This window comes from Camellia sinensis, chromosome 10 (genome assembly GCF_055761805.1).
Source record: "Camellia sinensis isolate YWXY chromosome 10, ASM5576180v1, whole genome shotgun sequence".
Classification (NCBI taxonomy): Eukaryota; Viridiplantae; Streptophyta; class Magnoliopsida; order Ericales; family Theaceae; genus Camellia; species Camellia sinensis.
In genome coordinates this window covers 44,296,434-44,306,215 of record NC_138970.1, presented here as the reverse complement: position 1 = coordinate 44,306,215, position 9,782 = coordinate 44,296,434, and the positions used below count along the sequence as shown (strand labels likewise).

The 9,782-nt window shown below is 29.2% G+C and overlaps 1 long non-coding RNA gene across 1 annotated transcript; it reads right to left on the bottom strand.

Annotated features, from left to right (window-relative positions):
- Positions 1-4,702: 4,702 nt before the first annotated feature.
- On the bottom strand, positions 4,703-9,512 carry LOC145801079 (uncharacterized). Its single transcript, XR_014341972.1, has 4 exons — positions 9,063-9,512; positions 5,672-7,442; positions 5,063-5,294; positions 4,703-4,968 (listed from the first exon to the last, which is right to left on the bottom strand). It is a non-coding gene; the product is annotated as an uncharacterized LOC145801079 (long non-coding RNA).
- Positions 9,513-9,782: the final 270 nt, after the last annotated feature.

Here is a 9,782-nt window from a genome sequence, read left to right as displayed (position 1 = left end):
GAAGTTTAATAAAATATTTGGGATCCCATGCAAAACTCTTATTTGGATACTTAAAAATATGGTATTTTCCCTCGATAGGACTTTGATGACAAGAAATTTTATTTTATTTTAATTTTTTCATGTGGTTAGAGGTACTCTAATCAAACATTAATAAATAACTCACATTAAATGATTAAATTAAAGTATTGCACTTTGGCAATAAATAAACTTATAAATTAATAAATAAATGAAATAATCTCTTTGTTTCACGAGTTGTCGACAATCTTGATATGAAATAATTGATATGAAGGCAAATCTTAACGCTTATCATATGACAGCTACATTATATATTATAAAAATCAGAGCAAAGCCTATTATATATTATTTTACATCCTCCTAAGTCCAAGCCTGGAATAGTTAAAGATTTATATTAAGGATAATGATACATTCTTCAAATTTTAGAATTTTAATAATAGGAATGGCAATGGGGGCAATGGGGTGGATATTAATTCCCTATCCCCATTCCCCTATAATAAATTTTTCTCATTCTCCATTCCCCATTCCTCATGGGTACCACCCTCCTCATTTTTTAATGGGTATGGATTTTCCCCAACCTACTTTAATCCTCATTTTTATTTTTTATATTTAATGTTAACAACCATTTTTTTTTTTTTTTTTTTAAGGTTCATAACAAAAACTAAATATACCTTCAATCTTTTTTCCTTCTTTTTAAATATATTTAATGTTAACAATTTTTTTTTATTTTTTATTTTTTTTTAAGGTTCACAACAAAAGTTAAATATACCTTCAATCTTTTTTCTTTCTTTTTTAATATATTTAATGTTAACAATTTTTATTTATTTATTTATTTATTTATTTTTTTTATTTTTTTAAGGTTCACAACAAAAGTTAAATATACCTTCAATCTTTTTTCTTTCTTTTTTAATATATTTAATGTTAACAATTTTTTTTTTTTTTTTTTTATTTTTTATTTAAGGTTCACAACAAAAGTTAAATATACCTTCAATCTTTTTTCTTTCTTTTTTAATATATTTAATGTTAACAACCTTCTTGTTTTTCTTTTGTCTTTTTTTTATAAAGGTTTTAGCTAAATATACCTTCAATCTTTTTTCTTTCTTTTTAATATATTTAATGTTAACAACTTATTTTTTTATTTTATTTTTTATTTTTTTAAGGTTCACAACAAAAGCTAAATATATATTCAATCTTATTTTATTTTATTTGGTTCAACAACAAAATCAAATACACATTAATTAATTAATTAAAAAGTTTGTTTTATAATAATCAAATATATAATTTTGAGAAAATCAAAAAGTTTGTTTGAAGAAAGTGTTATAAGACTCATATTAAATTGCATCAGGGCATAAACAAGGAATTGTTAGCCACGGACAATTTAGACATTAAACCATCTTTCTCTTAGCAAATTTGAACAATTCATTTTAATTTATCCAAAATCTAATTATACCTTAACAAATCTGAACCACTCATTTTAAGATATCTATGCATTACCACACCCAATCCATCCTCCATCTTCTTCCTTTAGTCCCCCACGAATTTTGTTGTTTGTTACTTTTAAAAAACAAAAAATATTTTTTCAATTAAATTTTTACTAATTTCACAACACCATCACCACTATTCTCACTTTCACTGTCACACTACCATCACCATAGCCACTACCATCATCACTGCCGCCATCACCCCACCACTATGTAACAATTTCTACTTTCACATTCGTTCCATCACCACCACCACCAAATATAAAAAAATATATTTTGAATTTTTTTTATAAAAAATATTTTTCATTAAAAAATATTTTCTATCTAAATAAATGAAGCATAACATTGGGAAACAATCTGATTTCAGTTAAATCTGTTCATAACTAAGAAAAATTCTTTTAATTTAAAAAAAATTATTTAGTATGACTTTGTATCCCCTTTCTGTTTTTCTAGCAAATAAATCATGTACCCATCATTTCTAACCAATCACAACTCATGCTTGTTTTGATTCTCTACAATTTTCTTATTTTCAAATACATTCATATATATATATATATATATATGTTGTATAAATTGTGTGATAACATAAAACAAATAGATTCATACTCGTTAATTAAAATTTCAGAACAAGCAAACCATTCTGAAAATTACAATACACAACAAAATAAAATAACATAGAAAAGCAAACCGAAACCTACACTACACAATGTCCTTAATTTTTTTTAAATAAATTTAAAAAATTCTAGATATGCATAAAATTTGACAAGAATAATGTGACAATGTTAATTAATGTGTATTTGATTTTATTGTTGAGCCAAATAAAATAAAATAAGATTGAATGTATAGCTTTGGTCGTGAATCTTAAAAAAAAAAAAAAAATGGTTGTGAACCTTAAAAAAAAAATTAAAAAAAAAGAAAAAAAATTAAATATATATTTAGCTTTGGTTGTGAATCTTAAAAAAAAAAAAAAAAAAAAAAAATTGGTTGTGAACCTTAAAAAAAATTAAAAAAAGGAAAAAAATTAAATGTATATTTAGGTTTTGTTGTGAATCTTAAAAATTAAAAAAAAATGGTTGTGAACCTTAAAAATAAAATAAAAAAAGATTGGAGGTATATTTAGCTTTGGTTGTGGATCTTAAAAAAATAAAAAAAATAAAAAAAATGGTTGTGAACCTGAAAAAATAAATAAATAAATAAAAGAAAAAAGATTGAATGTATATTTAGTTTTAGTTGTTAATCTTATAAAAAAAAACTGGGAAAATTAGTGGGTACCCATCCCCAACCCATCCCCTGTGGATATTTAAAGAATATCACCTACCCTACCCAATGGATAAAAAAAAGAGGGGAAAATCCATGTATTTGGGTTGGGTCTCCATGGATAGCCATAGGGTAGGTTATCCATTGCCATCCCTATTTAATAATGTAACAGAGAATAAAAAAAAAAATTTAGACTAAAATATCACATTATAATGAAATCTATTTCTATTAAAATTCATTAAAACTCCTTTATTAGAATTCCTAAACATTTTTCTTATATTAAAGTCACAATTTCCCAGAGAGAGAGTTTCAGAAGCGAGGCAGTGAAAGTCCCATACTAAAATGTGGCACTTCACATCATCATGCTCACGCAAAAATAATTAGGGTTATATATTAGTCCTCACTAATGATATTTAACATCTTTAAAAGAAAAATATTTAACATCTTTAAATACCTCACTAATAATCGGTAGTTCAAATCTTTTCATGTGTGTGAGTTTTATTCCTGTATATTATTGAAGTTTTTTCTTTCATTTTCAGAGTTTTTTTGTAAAGTCTGTATTTAATCTTTTATTATTATTATTATTATTATTATTATTATTATTATAATTCATTGAATTTTATTATAATATCTTATATGACTAAAATTAAAAAATTATAATTTTAAATTTAATTTTAATAACTTGTATGTTAGGTCAGTTATTGATTTGTAATGATCAACCAATAAAGATCCAACACCTATCATATCAGGACAAATAATCATAACATTTTATAGTTCACTACAACATTTTCTTAGTTTAGTGACATTTGAAAGTGTCACAAAATTATTCTTCTAATGACATTTTTTAGTCTGTGGCATTTTGAACAAGTGACATTTATATCCGTGCCACGGTAGATACTTGCAAGTGCCACTACACCATCATGGCTAAAAACTTTCAATGACATTTTGATGTTATGATAGATACTATTTATAACACTATCAAGCGTCATTAAAAAAACAGTTAGTGACACTTCTGCGAAACTTGTAAGTGCCATTACACCATCAAGGTTAAAAATTTTTAGTGACACTTTAATGTCATGGTAGACACTATTCGTGACACTATCAAGTGCCATTAAACAAGACTTGCAATCTAAAAAATGCCATGATATGAATTTTTAATGACGTCATGTCACAATTGATATTTATAACAACTTCAAAAAATGCCACTAAATCCAATTCATCTGTGCTATTAAATGGATATAAGTGCCATTCAGTGTGTTTGGTTTGAATTTTCTGAATTAAGTTTTTTAAAAATTGAATTTCTGATTTTCGTATTTTTTTTATTTTTAGTGAATATTTTTAAAATTTTAAACATTTTTTTTTTTACTTTCTTAAATACACTTTACTTAGATGTATCTAAAAAGTAAAAAATTTGTGAACAAATATTTTAAAAAATTAATAAATACATAAAAATACAAAAAATGTACTGAATTCTTGTATTTTTTTGTACTTTTGGTTTTAAAAGATTTTTTTTACAATTTTTTTTTACTTTTTAGGTGTATTTATGTTAAGTGTGTCAAAAAAAATAAAAAAATTGCTTAAAATATTAAAAAAATTCAGTAAAAACAAAAAAACGCGAAAAATAAGAAAGTATAATTTTCTGAAAAGTGTTTTTGGAAAAATAGAACCGAGCAAGCTAATTGGAACTTACTTTAATGACACTTTGCAAAGCTACTATCACTACTACAAAATGTCACTCATATGTTATTTTCATTGACACCTTTAAAAGTTACAACTAAGCATGTGTGAATGCCTGTAAAAATTGAATCGATTTTATAAACAACTGAATATTAATTGCCACATCCTATATTAATTTGACATCCATTTATCCTGTAATATTTTCATAATAATGAACAAATATTACCACTATAGGATCATCACATCAAAAGCAAAAAAAAAAAAAAAAAAAATTTAGACCACAATCAATTATTTATTATTGAAATATAAATTTATTTATATTGCAATAAAAATCCCTTGCCAAAATTATAAAATATTCTACCAGACTAACAAAGTTAAAGAAAAAAAAATTAAAAGAAAATTATTCCAACCATAAGTTCTGAAAAGCAATAGTGATATCTATTTTTCGGAGAGACAAATTATCAAAATAAAATCAGTTCCCAAATTCTCAACCTCACTTGTATAAATATTCTCGGCTAGCATCCATAACTTGTAAAATCTGTATCCAAAAGATAAACATATAAAGGTAATTGAAACTATATTATGTTAATATAAATTTGTTAATGAAATTAGTATTTATGAAAGAAATATACCACAAATGGAGTAGGCCAAGCAACATGAGCTCCAATAACTTGTCCAATTGTTTTGACAAGTCCATATGATCGGATCAAGCTCTCATTAGGTTTAACTAGTACTTGAACATGTACCTCCCAATAGTCAAGTCCTAGTTCTTCCCTTTATAGATGGGTCCATGCTTTTAAGTACTCCGATTGCAATTGTTTCTGTTGGCCTAATGATACTTTTTAGAACAACTATGTCTCCCATCTGTAAATCAAGATTTAAACAGAATAAGGTCAAAATTAATCAAATAGAATGAGGTCAAAATTAATTAAATTATAGAAAAAGCAACAAGTACAAAAATGGATGAATGGAAGGAAATCCAAGCCTAAACCAGACCTCAGAGATTTTAGTATTGTTGCGGGTTTAGAACAAAAACTAGAAAATCATCTTCCATCTTATTGCGTAATTTAAAAGCACAATAATCACATTAATTAAGGGGGAAAAAATCCTTAATTTTTCTATATTAATACAAAAGGACCAAAATCAAAAGAGAAACAAAGTAACTACTATAATGGAATTAGGAAAAACAAATCAAAAAAGAGTAAAGGATTGTAAGAATAGTTTGTGAATGAATTACTCACCAGTGAGTGGCAATGGTTTTACAAAGCTTGATGAAATCAAATTCGACAGTGAACCTGTATCGTAGTTTCCATGGTTCCTACCACTGATACTCCAACCAAGTCTCCAAAAACTAAGTATATATGACATATTTTAACAATAAAGTATGTATGACATTAATAAAAACAGATATAACAGGCTACGACATGATACCACATATCGAGAAGTGTCCATCGAGCCACCAATTTCTTAGAAGTGTTTGTACTCCTTAAGTTTTCATGGTCATGCAGTTATAAAAGATTATGGTAGCGTTTGGTAGAGTTTTGTAAATGTGATTTGAGAGTATGAGTTATATTTTGAGTTTGTGTGTTGTGGAGTTATGATTTGAGTGTAGAAAATTTGTTTGGTAAAGAGTTTTGAAAATAGTTTTGGAAAAGAGGTTTGATTTGAGTGGGGAATTATTGATGTGACATTTGATATGTAATACAAAAATTTACAACTCATAACTAAACATACAATTCAAAATTATTTTAAAGCACATAAAAAATTAAAAAAAATTCAGAAAATATTTTTTCCGATTATATAAATCAATTGCAAAAAAAAAAAAAAAAAAAAAAAAAAAAAAATTACTGTTCCGGACAGCCGGCCGGTCAACCGGCCGGACGACCGGCCGGACGTCCCCTTAGCAAAAATTTTGAAAAAAAAAACAGAGCAAAAGAGCGGCTGAGACAGATTTGGTACAAAGCTCTCAGCAGAGCTTTTGAAACGTGATTACAAAATCCTAAACAAACATCATACTGAAACACAGGTGTAGAATCACGTTTCAAAAGCACAACCAAACACAGCCTATCTTTTTCACAATTTGTGATTTTCTTTTTGGGAATTTGTGATATATTGGCTCCGTTTGAGGATATTGAACTTCAGTCAAAATTTTAAAATGCCACCTTGATGCCTTTGCACTTAGTTTTTTGCGTCATACTGTTTTCAAATAATATCTATTCAGGTTTGTGACATTTTTAGCATTCATATAATGTGTGTTCTACCTATAGCTTCTTATACCTAGCAAGTTCATGAAAGACTACTTTTCTCTCTCTATAGAAGTTCAATACAATATTTGTGTGAAAGGCTTTGTCCATACTTTTTATAACATCTCTAGGTCTAACCTAAAGAAACAGTTCAGGAAGCATTACTGGTGGCCGATTTAGGTTTCTCTTTTTTCCCTGGCAATACAAGCTTAAAAAATTATAATACAAAGACTTAAGTCTAAAGTAACCTCAAGAGGCATCAACCACACTTGGCTTTTTATCACTATGTTACATATATTAGTCATAATAATAAGGACATTCAAATTTTTTAAACATTGTCTATCATGTTCACTGCAAATATGTAGAAGCTAAGAAGCAAAATTTCTTAAGCCAAAAGGTTAAATTCAACATCATGTATGCCAACATCTGAAACATAGAGTAGAGGGGGAAAATTTCAGGAATCGAGAAACATTATAGTACTTATTAAGTAATCCACATTCAAATTAGAAATTCCCAATGCAATGGAGTCTAAGAATGATATGGACAATGATCCGACTGCACCTATCCAGCAAGGGACATCGGACAAAAACTGACTAGCTCCATAATAACCTCATGAAATTTGAAGTGAAGCTTGAGGTTAAGAATAATATCCAATGCCAAATTGAAATGAACTCATGATGAAATAATGCATGCCACCGAATGCTAAAAAGTTGACCTGATTCAGGGAGTTCCTTGGAGTTTCATACTCAGCAGCTAAAAATACAAAAACCTGCAATTAGAAAATGAGATGCAAATAAAACACTAAACAAGCTTCAACACTATAAAATTTGAATTAATGTTTTCTTGGAATTTCCATCAGTGTTTTCTTCTGCTTCCCTTTTGGATCATAATAGTATTTTAGTTTTACCTTGAGCTGCTACAGTTTTATGTAAACAAGAGGCAGAACATCTCAAAGCAACAATTTGGCAACAACAGGTAAACTATTGCACGAAACAGAGACAAATAAAAAATATTCATAGCAAGATTTTAAAAATTAAAACGGTTAACCAAGAGCAAAGTTGTTTTCAAAATAAAAAATTACAACACAAAATATATATATATATATACATATATATGTTCACATTCAACACAATAATTTGTGTGCCACATGGAGTCACTTCTTCTCAGAGTCCCTTGTCTTGAATTTGTTCTCAAGGTTACAAGGGGAACAAAGACAAGACTCGGATCCTACAGAACAAAGAAGATGAATCAAGAGATTTCAACAATTAAGAGCACCACCATCAGTCACAACCTTATCTCATTCCAATCAAGAGATTTATGAGTTTGCTTTCCTCTGAACAACTAAATTATGCACTTTGGAGTAAACAATATAGAGGTAAGGGTGTGAATTTTCTTAACATTTTTTTTTCTTCTAAGAACAGAACACCATAGAAGGAAGAAAAGGGTAAATCTGAAATTTCACATGGATTCCAACAAAATAAAGAATTACATGGAGCATATGTAGGGAACCTTCTAGTGGAGTTTAGGGTTAAGTTGAGTCTTCATTTTATGAAATTTATAGGTTCGTATGCTGCTAGATAGCTTCCTTTTTTTATCAGGTTTTAGTAAAGTAATCTAAGGCAATTATGTTTTGAAAAAGAATTTGGATAACGACTCTAGATGAAGCCTATGGATCTCATGTGTCAAGAATGTTAATGAATCATTGCATGTGATTTTATTTAGGTCCAAATTGTTTGAATGGTCAGAATTTTATAGTTTTCATGTATTAATCCTAGAAAAATTAGAAAAAGTCCAGCAACCTATAAGTATCTATGTAATAATTCTTGTCAACAAATTATTTGGATTAAGAGAATTTGTGTTTGAAACTGTGCGATGAATTACACAGACTTGAGTAATTTCCGAGGAATTCTAGACCGAATGTACAAATGGTTCTTCTTCCTGTCACAAAACCAACAGGTTACTTTATTTGCAGCCCCAAAACAGCACCTCTTAACTCCAAGACCATAGCCTATTGAGTGCCAATTAACCCTAATAACTTTGAGTGCCTGATTTTAAACTTTAAAGCGGCAAATTAGCTATTATCCATCAAACCAAGCCAATTTTCACCCTTTTCCATTTAAAAAGACTAGAAGCTTTCTCTTACGGTCCTAATATAGCCCCAACCCTAAAATCTCCCCCTTTGGTTGTTGAGAAAACAGAGGAAAAAGGAAAAAAAGAGAACCAAATAGTTTAAAAGACACAAACACACTCAGCCAAATAGTTGTATTAGTTTAATTTAGCTATTAATTCTTTGATTTCTTCGCACCCAAACAGAGTACTGTGTTAATTGTTTTTAGTTCACTTTTTTTTTCCTACAGTTTCTCGGCAACCAAACAGAGGTGAAACTAACCCGATTGTGCGCATTGGAGGATGTAATTGGCACTGAGAAGTTCGAGATCAGAGTCGGAGACAGAGGAGGTGGCACCAGTAGGGGACCAGAGGTCCCTTATCAAACATGATGAGAGTATGAAACTCAAGATCTGACGACGATCGCTGTGATAACGTTGGAGCAGAGATTGAGAAGCCTCCATATTCGATCTTCAACAGAAGAGAAGAGCGAGAGAGATCGTGTGACGGTGTGATGACGATGCGAAAGAGATCGTGGAAGGAGAAGGGCAAAGGCGTGAGGGAGGGAGGGAGAGTGAGAGAGAGAGACAGAGAGTCACAGTGAGACACACACCAGCTTTCCAAGCCTAGGTAATTTAGCCTAAAACGTGAGTTTTGAAAACCTAGCTTTTTTCTTTTTCTTCGGGACTAACTGTTTTTGTCCCATAAAATAAAAGAGTTGTAAATTTTCCCCGACCAAAACATATGTTTGTCGCCAATTAATTTAGGAATTCTTGCAAAAATCCAAAGTACTCCTTCCAAAATTTTAATTACTTTTAGTCGCTAAAAGTCAGCAAAAGGGCTACTAATTTTTTTTAGTAGCTAAATATTATACTTTTTGCTAGCGGTGAGCAGCGGATATACCGATCCGCCAAAACCGACCGAACCGAACCGATCCGCCCCATTTTGGACAGATGCGTGATGACGAGCGGACGGTTGCGGATTGATTTTCTCAAATCCGCCA